General features: G+C 39.8%; 1 long non-coding RNA gene across 1 annotated transcript in view; it reads left to right on the forward strand.

Moving 5' to 3' along the window:
* Positions 1-16,361, forward strand: part of LOC129528145 (uncharacterized) — a 312,151-nt gene that overhangs the window by 131,775 nt on the left and 164,015 nt on the right. Inside the window, exon 3 of the long non-coding RNA XR_008673372.2 lies at positions 14,907-15,002. This is a non-coding gene — a long non-coding RNA (uncharacterized lncRNA). The remainder of the gene's footprint in view (positions 1-14,906; positions 15,003-16,361) is intronic.

The following is a 16,361-nucleotide window of genomic DNA, read 5'->3' on the forward strand; positions in this document are numbered from 1 at the left end:
TTTTGGCTTTTGTTGCCATTGCTTTTGGTGTTTTAGACATGAAGTCCTTGCCCATGCCTATGTCCTAAATGGTAATGCCTAGGTTTTCTTCTAGCATTTTTATGGTTTTAGGTCTAACGTTTAAGTCTTTAATCCATCTTGAATTGATTTTTGTATAAGGTGTAAGGAAGGGATCCAGTTTCAGCTTTCTACATATGGCTAGCCAGTTTTCCCAGCACCATTTATTAAATAGGGAATCCTTTCCCCATTGCTTGTTTTTCTCAGGTTTGTCAAAGATCAGATATTTGTAGATATGCGGCATTATTTCTGAGGGCTCTGCTCTGTTCCATTGATCTATATCTCTGTCTTGGTACCAGTAGCATGCTGTTTTGGTTACTGTGGCCTTGTAGTATAGTTTGAACTGAGGTAGTGTGATGCCCCCAGCTTTGTTCTTTTGGCTCAGGATTGACTTGGCGATGCGGGCTCTTTTTTGGTTCCATATGAACTTTAATGTAGTTTTTCCCAATTCTGTGAAGAAAGTCATTGGTAGCTTGATGGATGGCATTGAATCTGTAAATTACCTTGGACAGTATGGCCATTTTCATGATATTGATTCTTCCTACCCATGAGCAAGGAATGTTCTTCCATTTGTTTGTATCCTCTTTTATTTCCTTGAGCAGTAGTTTGTAGTTCTCTTTGAAGAGGTCCTTCACGTCCCTTGTAAGTTGGATTCCTAGGTATTTTATTCTCTTTGAAGCAATTGTGAATGGGAGTTCACTCATGATTTGGCTCTCTGTTTGTCTGTTGTTGGTGTATAAGAATGCTTGTGATTTTTGTACATTGATTTCATATCCTGAGACTTTGCTGAAGTTGCTTATCAGCTTAAGGAGATTTTGGGCTGAGACAATGGGGTTTTCTAGATATACAATCACGTCGTCTGCAAACAGGGACAATTTGACTTCCTCTTTTCCTAATTGAATACCCTTGATTTCCTTCTCCTGCCTAATTGACCTGGCCAGAACTTCCAACACTATGTTGAATAGGAGTGGTGAGAGAGGGCATCCCTGTCTTGTGCCAGTTTTCAAAGGGAATGCTTCTAGTTTTTGCCCATTCAGTATGATATTGGCTGTGGGTTTGTCATAGATAGCTCTTATTATTTTGAGATACGTCCCATCAATACCTAATTTATTGAGAGTTTTTAGCATGAAGGGCTGTTGAATTTTGTCAAAGGCCTTTTCTGCATCTATTGAGATAATCATGTGGTTTTTGTCTTTGGTTCTGTTTATATGCTGGATTACATTTCTTGATTTGCATATATTGAACCAGCCTTGCATCCCAGGGATGAAGCCCACTTGATCGCGGTGGATAAGCTTTTTGATGTGCTGCTGGATTTGGTTTGCCAGTATTTTACTGAGGATTTTTGCATCAGTGTTCATCAAGGATATTGGTCTAAAATTCTCTTTTTTTGTTGTGTCTCTGCCCGGCTTTGGTATCAGAATGATGCTGGCCTCATAAAATGAGTTAGGGAGGATTCCCTCTTTTTCTATTGATTGGAATAGTTTCAGAAGGAATGGTACCAGTTCCTCCTTGTACCTCTGGTAGAATTCAGCTGTGAATCCATCTGGTCCTGGACTCTTTTTGGTTGGTAAGCTATTGATTACTGCCACAATTTCAGATCCTGTTATTGGTCTATTCAGAGATTCAACTTCTTCCTGGTTTAGTCTTGGGAGAGTGTATGTGTCCAGAAATTTATCCATTTCTTCTAGTTTTTCTAGTTTATTTGCATAGAGGTGTTTGTAGTTTTCTCTGATGGTAGTTTGTATTTCTGTGGGATCGGTTGTGATATCCCCTTTATCATTTTTTTTGCATCTATTTGATTCTTCTCTGTTTTTTTCTTTATTAGTCTTGCTAGCGGTCTATCAATTTTGTTGATCTTTTCAAAAAACCAGCTCCTGGATTCATTAATTTTTTGAAGGGTTTTTTGTGTCTCTATTTCCTTCAGTTCTGCCCTGATTTTAGTTATTTCTTGCCTTCTGCTAGCTTTTGAATGTGTTTGCTCTTGCTTTTCTAGTTCCTTTAATTGTGATGTTAGGGTGTCAATTTTGGATCTTTCCTGCTTTCTCTTGTGGGCATTTAGTGCTATAAATTTCCCTCTACACACTGCTTTGAATGTGTCCCAGAGATTCTGATATGTTGTGTCTTTGTTCTCACTGGTTTCAAAGAACATCTTTATTTCTGCCTTCATTTCGTTATGTACCCAGTAGTCATTCAGTAGCAGGTTGTTCGGTTTCCATGTAGTTGAGCGGTTTTGAGTGAGATTCTTAATCCTGAGTTCTAGTTTGATTGCACTGTGGTCTGAGAGATAGTTTATTATAATTTCTGTTCTTTTACATTTGCTGAGGAGAGCTTTACTTCCAAGTATGTGGTCAATTTTGGAATAGGTGTGGTGTGGTGCTGAAAAAAATGTATATTCTGTTGATTTGGGGTGGAGAGTTCTGTAGATGTCTATTAGGTCTGCTTGGTGCAGAGCTGAGTTCAATTCCTGGGTACCTTGTTGACTTTCTGTCTCGTTGATCTGTCTAATGTTGACAGTGGGGTATTAAAGTCTCCTATTATTAATGTGTGGGAGTCTAAGTCTCTTTGTAGGTCACTCAGGACTTGCATTATGAATCTGGGGGTGCATATATATTTAGGATAGTTAGCTCTTCTTGTTGAATTGATCCCTTTACCATTATGTAAGGGCCTTCTTTGTCTCTTTTGATCTTTGTTGGTTTAAAGTCTGTTTTATCAGAGACTAGGATTGCAACCCCTGCCTTTTTTTGTTTTCCATTTGCTTGGTAGATCTTCCTCCATCCTTTTATTTTGAGCCTATGTGTGTCTCTGCACGTGAGATGAGTTTCCTGAATACAGCACACTGATGGGTCTTGACTCTCTATCCAATTTGCCAGTCTGTGTCTTTTAATTGGAGCATTTAGTCCATTTACATTTAAAGTTAATATTGTTATGTGTGAATTTGATCCTGTCATTATGATGTTAGCTGGTTATTTTGCTCGTTACTTGATGCAGTTTCTTCCTAGTCTCGATGGTCTTTACATTTTGTCATGATTTTGCAGCGGCTGGTACCGGTTGTTCCTTTCCATGTTTAGCACTTCCTTCAGGACCTCTTTTAGGGCAGGCCTGGTGGTGACAAAATCTCTCAGCATTTGCTTGTCTGTAAAGGATTTTATTTCTGCTTCACTTATGAAGTTTAGTTTGGCTGGATATGAAATTCTGGGTTGAAAATTCTTTTCTTTAAGAATGTTGAATATTGGCCCCCACTCTCTTCTGGCTTGTAGAGTTTCTGCCGAGAGATCTGCTGTTAGTCTGATGGGCTTCCCTTTGAGGGTAACCCGACCTTTCTCTCTGGCTGCCCTGAACATTTTTTCCTTCATTTCAACTTTGGTGAATCTGACAATTATGTGTCTTGGAGTTGCTCTTCTCGAGGAGTATCTTTGTGGCATTCTCTGTGTTTCCTGAATCTGAATGTTGGCCTGCCTTGCTAGATTGGGGAAGTTCTCCTGGGTAATATCCTGCAGAGTATTTTCCAACTTGGTTCCATTCTCCCCGTCACTTTCAGGTACACCAATCAGATGTAGATTTGGTCTTTTCACATAGTCCCATATTTCTTGGAGTCTTTGCTCGTTTCTTTTTATTCTTTTTTTCTCTAAACTTCCCTTCTCGCTTCATTTCATTCATTTCATCTTCCATCACTGATACCCTTTCGTCCAGTTGATCGCATCAGCTCCTGAGGCTTCTGCATTCTTCATGTAGTTCTCGAGCCTTGGTTTTCAGCTACATCAGCTCCTTTAAGCACTTCTCTGTATTGGTTGTTCTAGTTATATATTCTTCTAAATTTTTTTCAAAGTTTTCAACATCTTTGCCTTTGGTTTGAATGTCCTCTCGTAGCTCGGAGTAATTTGATCGTCTGAAGCTTTCTTCTCTCAACTCGTCAAAGTCATTCTCCATCCAGCTTTGTTCCGTTGCTGGTGAGGAACTGCATTCCTTTGGAGGAGGAGAGTCGCTCTGCTTTTTAGAGTTTCCAGTTTTTCTGCTCTGTTTTTTCCCCATCTTTGTGGTTTTATCTACTTTTGGTCTTTGATGATGGTGATGTACAGATGGGTTTTTGGTGTGGATGTCCTTTCTGTTTGTTAGTTTTCCTTCTGACAGACAGGACCCTCCGCTGCAGGTCTGTTGGAGTACCCGGCCATGTGAGGTGTCAGTCTGCCCATGCTGGGGGGTGCCTCCCAGTTAGGCTGCTCAGGGGTCAGGGGTGAGGGACCCACTTGAGGAGGCAGTCTGCCCATTCTCAGATCTCCAGCTGCGTGCTGAGAGAACCACTGCTCTCTTCAAAGCTGTCAGACAGGGACATTTAAGTCTGCAGAGGTTACTGCTGTCTTTTTGTTTGTCTGTGCCCTGCCCCCAGAGGTGGAGCCTACAGAGACAGGCAGGCCTCCTTGGGCTTTGGTGGGCTCCACCCAGTTCGAGCTTCCCCCTGCTTTGTTTACCTAAGCAAGCCTGGGCAATGGCGGGCGCCCCTCCCCCAGCCTCGCTGCCGCCTTGCAGTTTCATCTCAGACTGCTGTGCTAGCAATCAGTGAGACTCCGTGGGCGTAGGACCCTCCAAGCCAGGTGTGGGATATAATCTCCTGATGCACTGTTTTTTAAGCGCATCGGAAAAGCGCAGTATTCGGGTGGGAGTGACCCGATTTTCCAGGTGCCGTCTGTCACCCCTTTCTTTGACTAGGAAAGGGAACTCCCTGACCCCTTGCGCTTCCCTAGTGAGGCAATGCCTCGCCCTGCTTCGGCTCACGTGTGGTGCGTGCACCCACTGACCTGCACCCACTGTCTGGCACTCCCTAGTGAGATGAACCCCGTACCTCAGATGGAAATGCAGAAATCACCCATCTTCTGTGTAGCTCACGCTGGGAGTTGTAGACTGGAGCTGTTCCTATTCTGCCATCTTGGCTCCTCCCATTCATTTTAGTTTTAACAACTCTAAGATAGACTTTGATTTCAAACAGACTTTCAAAAATTTTTTCATTTTTCTGAATGACAATGAATTGCAATGTAACTCTACAGTTTCAAAAAGTTAAACTTCATAATTCAACTTACTTTGTTTCCTTACTTGTGCTAACTTGGAAGTCATCCACACATCTAGGTAAATCTTATATCAGGAGAACCCCTGATATAGAAGGATATAGTTATTTGAGCCCCCATCTGAAAAGCTAACAAAAACTCATCAAACAATAGTTCATTGCTTCTCTAAGATACAAAAAAATTCCGATAATAATAGCAATACTATCTAATGTCAACAAAGGAACAGACCTAATATTTCATTTAAGTTCCCAAGTTTACTTTTAATATCAGTCAAAAATCTGTTGCTAACTACACTGCCCTCCTCCTCTGTTAGCAGTTTCTCAGGCAATTGTTGATTTCTCATAATGGTACCATTATCAGTTTTCCCCTGCCCACCTTCACACATTCACATGCCCTGCCATTGATGGGTTGGATGCCACCAGCACTCATTTCACGAAGGATTTTCAAACACTGGTAATGTCTATTGAAGTGGTCATGTGTTTTCTGTCAATCACCTACTCTGTACCTAACAGAGAATTTCCCAGACCTCCTTGGTGCTACCAAAAATAAAACTTTAGAGTTCCTGTTGGACTAGCCAGTTCTAGCTCTTTCAATAGATTCAACTTCTTTCCATGGAATAGTGAAACATCTTTGAAAGATTATTGCTTTATTATTTTTATTGTATCAATACGACAAATGCCACACTCACCATAGCTCAGAGGGGAGGATATATCATCTTTCTTAGTCACTTTTTCCTACACTACAATTCTCCCTTAGAACCTGCTTAAAATATAATTTTAAAAGCCAAAACCAGCTTTTACAAATAGTCCTAGACTTTAGATTATCCTGAAAAGCACTTGGATATGTTTCATGTACAACTAGAAAGTGTTAAATATATGTGGATATCACCATTAATGAATTTCTAAATTTTTTTTCTAGTGTGAATTCAAGGTTTTACAAATCCTTGAGTCTAAAAATCATTTCTGCATTTAAAGTTAGGATAAAAAAAGTTTCAGCTTTCCACAAAAGATTAATAGCTAGTCTTTGTAAAATTATTACACCTTAACAAAGGCCAATTCTGAATTGTAATTTCATTGTGCACCTTTACTTAAACAAATCATCTCAGTTAAAGTAATTTATATTCACCATGATTTTTAATTAATATAATTGTGCTTGTGTCTGTAACAATTAAATTTAATTCTTAAAAAAAACTTCCTAGCGAAGGCTGGCTGAAGAGAGGTCTTGCTGGGAATTTCCCAGATCTAGAGAGATTGTGTGACTCTGTTATCTATGTTTATGGGATGTAGAAATGATAGCAAGTGCATGATTATAAAGCCAGAAGTGAACTTCTATGGCAAACTATGCCCAGGTGTATTGTGTTCTATAGAAATGCCTAAGCCAAATCCAAGAAGTAAAACTGGAGCATTAATTCAAGTAACTGAAACCAGAATTTAAATTATACAGCAAAACTATGTCTACATAACTAAAGATTTAGAAAAGGAATAAGAAGTAATGGAAGAGACAAATGAAAGAAAGCCATAATTCATTTTAGAAATAGAGTTTGGATATTTTTAATGGTATTTCAACAATTCTATTACAAGCATGATGTGTTCATTGGGTGGGGATGGGACTGGTAATACACCTTGTTCTCTATCGTAATGTCCTTGCTAGACCTGCATATAATAAATTTAACCCATTAATCTGGTTAATTATAATGTATAATTATGTGAAATTATTATGAGATATGTTTTGAAATTTTATTTTTTTCTATTTAATTTACAAAGATTTAAGTGCCTACTATATGTCAGGTCTTACACTATCTGATACAGGTATAGTGATAAGAAAGAAATCTGCTCACAACTGGCAATGATTCTAGTGCTGAAAATAGAAAATAATATATACCGCAAAAATGTGAAGTACATACACAAAAAGATATGAAAGGAGATAAGGAGTTTATTTTAGATGGGATAGTCAGAGAAGACTCTGAAAAGATAACATTTGAAATAAGACACAAAAGATAAAAATTAAATAACCTACAATGAACTGGAAGAAGATAGTCTGATGGATTTGGCTTGCTTGCTTGGATCAATGGTGATGGCATTAACTGAAATGAGGAAGATTGTATGAGAAACAGATATTGTAGGTTTGTACATTTTGGACATAACTTTGAGGCATCCATCATATAGACAGTTGTGTATATAAATATGGAGTTCAATGAATGATCTGGCCTAGCAATATCAACATAAAACATAAAAATGATCAGCATTTGATTGTATTTAAAGTCAAAAGAGTGAAAACACCTAGGGACAGAGTGTAGATGTAAAAAAGAATAGATTTCAGGAAAGGCAGTTTAGGAATTCCAGCATAAAGAGTTGAAGAAGGTATTGGAGGAGTAAGACAAATTGTGTAAGAAATGTAAGGGAGAACCTTGAGACATTTTTTTAAAAAGAAAACAGAGTCAGTGGTGTCAAGAGTGACAAGAAAGGAGAGTGTTTTAAGAAATAGGGAAGAGCTGCTGTGTGTAACATCATTGAGAAATCAAGGGAGAAGAAGACAGAGATATAGTCCAATGGAATTGGTAGCGGGATGATTTTGGTGACCTTGAGAATAAAAGTTTCAGTAGTGTGGTGGGGATGAAAGTGAGATTTGAATGGATCAGAATCTGAATGGGAGGTGAGGATGTGGATATGACAATTCTTGATTACTTATTTAAGAGACTTTGCTATTGTCACATGATCCCTAGGGTGTCACTTTGCAAGCCAGAAAGTTCTGTGGATGGCAGTGCATCTGCTTGGGTTTTTGCTTATGCATGCTGAGGTCATTCCACCCACTCAGTTTGGCAGGCTATGGTTGGCTCATGCTACCAGCCTGGATCCTATGCCTGCCAAGGGCAAGCCGGGCCCAGAGCGGTGAGGGTTGTGTGGGTGAACCAGTACAGGGTCTGGCCACTGTCCACAGTGAGGCACACTGGCTGCTGTGGTGGGGAGGGCAGCTCCAGGCTCTGGCACAGGTGTCAGCTCCATGTGAGGCTGTGGCTGGACCAGACATATTTCATGCAGCCTCTGGAGGTGGTGGTGCTTGAGAGCTGGGAAACAGCAGGAACCTTAGAGCCCCAAAGAGGGTATTACAGTGAGTCACAGCCCTGACTCAATGAACCTCAAGGTCTGGGCTCCCAGAAGGACTGCCATTCTTTACTCCCTAAGTCAGAAAACATGTCATCTCCCACAGGTTGGTGAGCCACTCAGTAACATGTTCCAGCTCTTTTTGCTCTTCAACGGGTCCTGAGTTCTTGTCCCGCTTCTGGGAAGAATGAAGTTATGCAGACAACTGGAGAGTGAGTAAGGCAGAGAGAAGCTTTATTGAACAACAGAACAGCTCCCTGGACACCCAAAGGGGGTAACTCCTCTCCACAGCCAGGTCATCCTGAAGAGTGAGTCTAGCTGAGTCTGGCGTTTTTATGGGCTCAGAAGGGAGGAAGTGGGTGCTGATTGGTCCGTGGGTGGCCATGGGCAGGCATGGAAAAGGAACCACAAATTCTCATTCTAGGTCATGACTCCACCCAGAACTGGCAGCCCAGCTCCCAGGCTTCAGGCCATCCCTGGCTTGGCTTGAAGGTGGGGTTTCACTGGGTACCTGCCCCTTCCTGCCTAGGAACCTGTTTGCCTCCCACTGCCATCAACATGCTGTCCACACACCCAGGCTGTCCATGCTGAGAGGTGCCTGCAGGTCCACGCCAAGCCGCCCTCAGGCCCCACCCAAGCTCCCTCCCTGGGCTTGTTGGTACCCAAAGCTTCAGAGGGGGCTGAGGCAGCAGGGGGCTGGTGTGTCAGCACTGCCCTGAGTGCAGGCACACCTGGCCAGGTCACAACAACACCTGGGCTCAGCTACAACTTTGCTTTGTACTGGAGCAGGTGCCGGGAACAGGAGAGGCCCAGGGAAGGGGAGCAGGCACTTCCAAGCATGCAGGGGCAGGAGGCTTCATGTGCTCCCTAGAGCGCAGGGATGCCTGGATCCCGAGCGGTGGCTGCGCAGCTGCAGTTGCACCTGGGAGCATGGTGCTCTCACATGCCACCTCAATAGGGAGCAGGGCTCTCTCCTGTTCCCAGCCCCAGCCACACCTCCTCCACTGCAGGTGACATCTCCACAGCAGCTGCTCCAGATGGGCCTCTGCTGCCATCACTATGACACTAAGCAGAGTAATGAGCCCTATCTAGTGAGAAATGGAGATTTATCTTTTTAAAAGTAGGGCATAGTAAACACATTTTAGAGGCTAGTGAGGATAATACAATAAAAAGGAAAGAAATATTGATAAAGAAGATATAAGATGATTATACAGGCAAAATCCTTGTGAGGACAAGGGAGAATGAGATCTGGAGCACCAGTGGAGGGTACTGTCCTGGTTGACTGTAGCAGAGATAGTTTTTTTATTGACTAGGAGCAGCACCAGATCCACATACCTGCAAGCAGGACAATTTGGTAGTGTGAAAATAAGACAGTTTCCTTCCAATAAAATGTGTTGAGTTAATTTAAAATAAATAACAATTTCTAGTTTTTCAATGAAATATGACAGTATGAAGATTATTAGGTGGGATATGAGTGTATGTGTGTGTTTGTGTAGTGAGGGGAGTTGTGAAGGGTTTGAAAAAGAAAGAAGTTTTAAAATTGTTTCCTTGGAAAGGTAGATGCAATTTACTATGAAAAGAGAGCAAAACCACACAACATTAGAAAGTATGCTTTTTTTTTTTCCTTTGCCCTCTCCCTTTGACCTATCTCAGACCAGTTCCCTTTTTCTCTCTGCCCATACTGGCCCTCCAGTTCTCGATACATAGTTCTTTCTTTTACTCAGGGATTGAATATATATTGTTTATTTTATGTGGAATTCTCTTCTTCGTGTCTGTACTGGCTAACTTATTTTCTTAATTTAACTTTTATTTTATTTTATTTTATTTTTTATTATCATTATACTTTAAGTTTTAGGGTACATGTGCACAACATGCAGGTTTGTTACATGTGTATACATGTGCCATGTTGGTGTGCTGCACCCATTAACTCATCATTTAGCATTAGGTATATCTCCTAATGCTATCCCTCCCCCCTCCCCCCACCCCACAACAGTCCCTGGTGTGTGATGTTCCCCTTCCTGTGTCCATGTGTTCTCATTGTTCAATTCCCACCTATGAGTGAGAACATGCGGTGTTTGGTTTTTTGTCCTTGCGATAGTTTGCTGAGAAAGGATTATAAGTTATGCTGCTATAAAGACACATGCACACGTATGTTCATTGCGGCACTATTCACAATAGCAAAGACTTGGAACCAACCCAAATGTCCAACAATGATAGATTGGATTAAGAAAATGTGGCACATATACACCATGGAATACTATGCAGCCATAAAAAATGATGAGTTCATGTCCTTTGTAGGGACATGGATGAAGCTGGAAACTATCATTCTCAGAAAATATGCTTTTAAATGTACAATTGGTAATTTAAAATAAAACCAGTCGACCCATTTATATCATTTTATTCCATAAAATTCATAGGCATAAGGAAGGTGGAAAACTGGATCCCAAGAGGGTTTGAGTGTATTAGGTAAAGTAACCTAGTGTGTTTAGAAGTGAGTGATTGAAATAGTGCATCAAGAAATAGGAGGAAGAAAGTAAAGACAGGAGAGAATAATGAATAAAAAAAGTGGTGGAACAAGTGAATTGGATTAGAGTTTTTAATATGGTGGAAGAATTGTTTCTGTGAGCTGAAAGTAAAGAAAAGAGAGAAAAATTGGGGAGTACTTGAAATCAGGATTTCAGACATGGGTGTATTTACTCATGATAATGTGCGTGATCCAAGCATTATTTGGGAATGAGTGGCTAAGGCTATTGAAATTAAAGATTGCTGTATGTGTGGCAGGTAAAGAAATGATTGACCAGTGCTGTATGTATCACTCCCTTGGATGCTCAAGTCATCAGGAATACAACAGGGCTAGAGATAGAGGTATGTGAGTTTTCAGTGTATGAGGGACTGTGACCACAAATTCCAGAGAGCAGCAATAAAGGGCAGAGTGTAGCATGAAATGAAAGTTGAAAGACCTTGCATTTGGGAAGAATGAAGGGAAGAAGGAAATGAAATGATTTAAAAGCAGCAGTGGGAAGCAAGGGATCTCCTAATGCAATACCTGGTCCTGGGACAGATGAGAAAGAAATAGAACAAACAGCTTCCTTTTGAGAGGTCCTCCAGGGAAGTAGCATAACCTGGTTTTAGTCAAGGTAAAGATAACAAGGATAAATGAGACCATGTTGATCACAGATGAGTGTTTCAAGGAGCAAAGAAAAAGGGTCTGAGAGGGAAGGAAGACATATAGGATGTGTCAGATTAGAGGATGATGGATGATGATTAGATTAAGACATCTCAAATCAAACCAAACACTGCAAAGCTTGGATTTCTTGTGCTGCCACAGGGAAAATAAAAATGTGAGTTATGGTGGCATTAGTTCCTGTAGACTCTCAGGAAATGGAGAGAAATCAACAAAAGGTAGTCCATGATGCTATGAGGACCTGGTTATTATTACTTCTTATAGTTCCATATATCCTAAGATCTTTGGGTGCATCAATTTTGTATTACATGGGCCAGGTGCAGTGGCTTATGCCTGTAATCCCAATGCTTTGGGAGGCCAAGGTGGGAGATTCGTTTGAGGCCAAAAGTTCTAGACTAGCCTGGGGAACATTGTAAGATGCTGCCTCTGAAATTTTTTTTAAAAAAAATTAGCTGAATATGGTGGCTCATGCCTTTAGTCCTAGCTACTCAAGTCTGAGACAGGAGGATCACTTGAGCCCAGGAGTTCAAGGTCACAGTGAGCTATGATTGTGCCGTTGTACTCCAGCCTGGGTGACAGAGTGAGAGACTGTCTAGAAAAACATTATTCCATGTTACAGAGTTATGCAATGGTGAGACAAGCACATCAGTTGGAATCAATTTGAAAATGTATTTTGTTATACATGTTAAATTTCTCCTTATACATGTTAAATTTCTCCTCTTCTTTGCCAGAACAGGGGAGACTTAAATTTCATCAGCGTTTAGACTCCAAGGTTTATATTTTATTTTACTCCTTTTCATTTTCCAAATGAAAACAACTATAACATAATCTTGCCTTCACTGATGTACTTTAGAATCCTCAAACATCCTAATATTATCATTATTCCTCTTATACTCAATCACCTCCTCTTATATTAAATCACCGTGAGAGGTGATTTAATATACACTAATTCCGTGCCCATTGTGTAGGCTTGGAATTGGGTATCTGCAATTTCATCAGTAATGCCCTCCTAAACCTATTAATTCCTTTCAGGAAATATAAATCTCTGACCAGCCAGTGATGGTGCCAGTATTAATTGCACAGTCAGTAATCCTATAAGTTCATCAAATGTTCGAGTCATAGTACAGGCTCGTTTTTCACTCTAATGCAGATTTTTTTACTCATCTGATACTAGATCAGACATCCTACCTTAACGAACTATGCTTCTTCCCATCTGTAGCATGGGATATAGGCATAGGTAGAAGCCAATTTCATTGTTGTGCCTTGAAAGCAACAAAAGATTTCATGACAAATAGTTAACTCAGATGAACTCCCGCCAAAATTATATATTTCTGGTCAGAAACCTCTCTTTTGTTTAATTCAATATAGAGTGAGAATGGCTATTCATGGGAATCAACAGCAAGCAGAAACTGACATCAAAATATGTAGATGGTGACATTTGAACTGGGTCTTACAACATGGACAGGATCTCTGAGAATATAAGAAAAGGCTGAGAACTAAGTGTTTTCAAACATATGCCTGCCTGAAAAAGATGACACATTCAGGAATAAACTGCAGAGTTCAATGTGGTCATAATGAGTGGGATGTGTGTGTGTGTGTGTGTGTGTGTGTGTGTGTGTATTTTAGAGATAGGAGTTAACACATAAAAAATCATATCCACATGAGCAATTTGTCTTTCCAGTAAATTGCATATTGCAATAAAAGTGATGACTCTCAATTCTTACATATTTTTTATAATGTTAAGTGTAACACTGTAAACCTTGACTAACACTATGGGACCTATATGACTAGTGATGCTGGAAGTGCTCCCAAGAAGCAGGGAAAAGTCATAACATTACAAGAAACAGTTGAATTGCTTGATATGTACCATAGGTTGAGATCTGCAGCTATGATAACCCACCATTTTGAGATAAATAAATCCGTCATTAGGTCCATTGTTAAAAAAAGAAAAGGAAATGCATGTAGCCATTGCTGCAGCTATGCCAGCAGGTAAACAACCCATGTACTTTTTGTAAAATACCTTTTAATCTTGTATTGAAAATGCAACTTTTATGTGGATGCAGAATTGGTCTAAGAAAGGCATGAGAATAGATGCTAATATAGGTCAAGGAAAAACAAGATCATTATCTGACACTTTAAAGCAAAAAGAAGGTGAATGATCTAAAGCTAGAAAATTTAATGCCAGCAAAAGACAGTTCGATAATTTTAGGAAGAGGTTTGGTTTAAAAAAAAAAACTCAAGATAACAGGAGAAGCAGCTTCTGTCAAATAAGAGGCAGCAGACAAGTTCCCAGATGCCATTTAAAAAATCATTGAGAAGAGAGAATGTCTGCTGGCAGGGTACTTAATGCAGATGAACGTGTCTCATGCTAGAAAAAAATACCACAAAAGGCATTTATTAATAAAGAAGGGAAGAGAGCACCAGGATTTAAGGTAGAAAGGGATAGGCTAATTTTACTATTTTCTGGAAATGCAGTCAGGTTTATAATCAGGACTGCCCTTGTCTATAAAGCTGCTAACCCTGGAGCCTTGAAGGGAAAGACGAACACCAGCTGCCAAACTTTTGGTCATACAACAAGAAGGCTTGGATAATGAGAGAACAGTTTTTCTGGATTGGTTTCATCGATGCTTTGTTCTTAGGGTCAGGAAGTACCTTACCGGTAAGGAATGCCTTTTAAAGTTCTTTGAATATTAGACAATGCCCCTGTCCATCCAGAGTCCCATGAGTTCAACACCAAAGATGTGGAAGTGATCTACTTGCCCCTAAACACAATGTTTAATTCAGGGGGTCACAAGGACTTTAAAGGCTCATTACACACAGCACTGAATGGAAAGAATTGTCAGTTCTATGAAAGAGGACCTCAATAGTGAGAGCATCATGAAAGTCTGGAAGGATTACACCATTGAAGATGGCATTCTTGTTATAGAAAAAGCCGTGAAAGCCATCATGCCTGAAACAATAAATTCCTGCTGGAGAAAACTGTGTCCAGATGTTGTGCATGACTTCACAGGATTTATGACAGAGCCAATCAAGGATATCATAAAAGAGACTGTGGATATAGCAAAAAGGTAGGGGGTAAACGTTTCAAATTATGAATCTTGGAGAAATTCAAGAGCTAATAGACACCACACCAGAGGATTTAACAGAAGATGATTTGATGGAGATGAGTGCTTCCAAACCAGTGCCAGACAATGAGAAAGAAGACATAGAAGAATCTTCCAGAAACAAATTGGCATTAGATAATCTGGCAAAAGTGTTCTAATTATTCAAGACTGCTTTTGAGTTTTTTTAATTTTATTTCAAGGACCCTTCTATGACACAGGCACTGAAACCAACCCAGCAGGGGAGTAGGACTGATATCATGTAGAAATATTTTTAGAGAAATTTAAAAGCAAAAAGTAAGATGAAAGTTATGATGTATTTCCATAAATTTCTACTGACTGTCTCTTTCTCCTGCTTCCTCTTCCACCTCCTCCATCTTTTCCACCTCTGCCACTCCTGAGACAGCAAGACCAGACTTTGCCCTTCCTCCTCTCAGCCTACTCAACGTGAATATAATGAGGATGAAGACCTTTGTAATGACCTTTTCCCACATAATGAATAGTAAGTATATTTTCTGTTTCTTATGATTTTCTTAGTAACATTTTATTTTTCCCAGCTTACTTCATTGTAAGAACAGAGTACTTAATGCATATAACATACAATATTTGTGTTAATCAACTCTATACATCAGTAAGACATCTGGTCAACAGTAAGCTATTAATAGGTAAGTTTTTGAGGGGTTATGGTGGGGGTCAGTCCCTCTAACCTCATGTTTCTCAAGGGTCAACTATATTTTAGGGGTTACTAGAGAGCCACTAAACACTTTCATATTAGCTTTCTGCTTGTCTAGATGTTTCTTAGTATATAAAAAATAATGATTCTAACATTTTAAAATCTTAAAGGTCTTAAATTTCATTTTGAAGTAGTGAATATTTCTTTAGAATTGAGGTAGGAATATATTTAAACAGTAAGTTCTTTTCTGTCAAAATTTGTAAAAAAATTTATCTAAAAGTGTGTCAGAAATCCTAAATGTTATTTTTGTTTCCTGTGAATAAATGACATAATAAAATTGCCTTAAAATAATTTTGGAAAATTTTGCTTTCCAAAACAACTCCAAAATAGATGAGAAAGCAAGAGACCATGAAGTCTGAGAAGCAATAGAAAAATGAGATCAAAGAGTACAATGCATTTGAAATCTGTGGCTATGAGCAGGTTTGTGACAGGTGAAGATAAGAAGCTGCAGTTTCATGACAACAACACAAATGAAATAGGTCAAAATTTAGGAAAAGAGACAAACATGGAATCTAGTGCAGTTCTGCTGCTTGCTCACCCACAACAATCTGAACACCAAAAGGTAACAAGCGAGAAAAGTAGAACAGGCCAGCATACCAGTTACAGAGCTCCCTGCCTGGTTTCAAATCCTCACACTACAATTTATTGGCTTTGTGGTTAGTGAGCAAGTTACTTAGGCTCTCCAAGCTCCTCAGTTGTTGTGTGTAAACATGATACAAACCAACCAGAAAACAATGAACAAAATGGCACTAGTAAGTTTTTACCTATTGTATTAGTCTGTTCTTATGCTGATAATAAAGACATACCTGAGACTGGGTAATTTAAAAAGAAAAGAAGTTTAATTGATTCACAGTTCCACATGGCTGGGGAGGCCTCACAATCATGGTGGAAGGCAAATGAGGAGGAAAGGCTTGTCTTACATGCAGCAGTCAGGAGAGCTTCTTCAGGGGAACTCTCATTTATAAAATCATCATATCTCATGAGACATCTTCACTATCATGAGAACAGTATGAGGGAAACTGCCCCTGTGATTCAATTATCTCCACCTGTTCCCACCCTTGAGATGTGGGGATTATTACTATTCAAGGTGAGATTTGGATGGGGGACAGCCAAACCATATCACTCCAC

The sequence above is a fragment of the Gorilla gorilla genome, chromosome 19, assembly GCF_029281585.2.
Source record: "Gorilla gorilla gorilla isolate KB3781 chromosome 19, NHGRI_mGorGor1-v2.1_pri, whole genome shotgun sequence".
NCBI classification, from domain to species: Eukaryota; Metazoa; Chordata; class Mammalia; order Primates; family Hominidae; genus Gorilla; species Gorilla gorilla.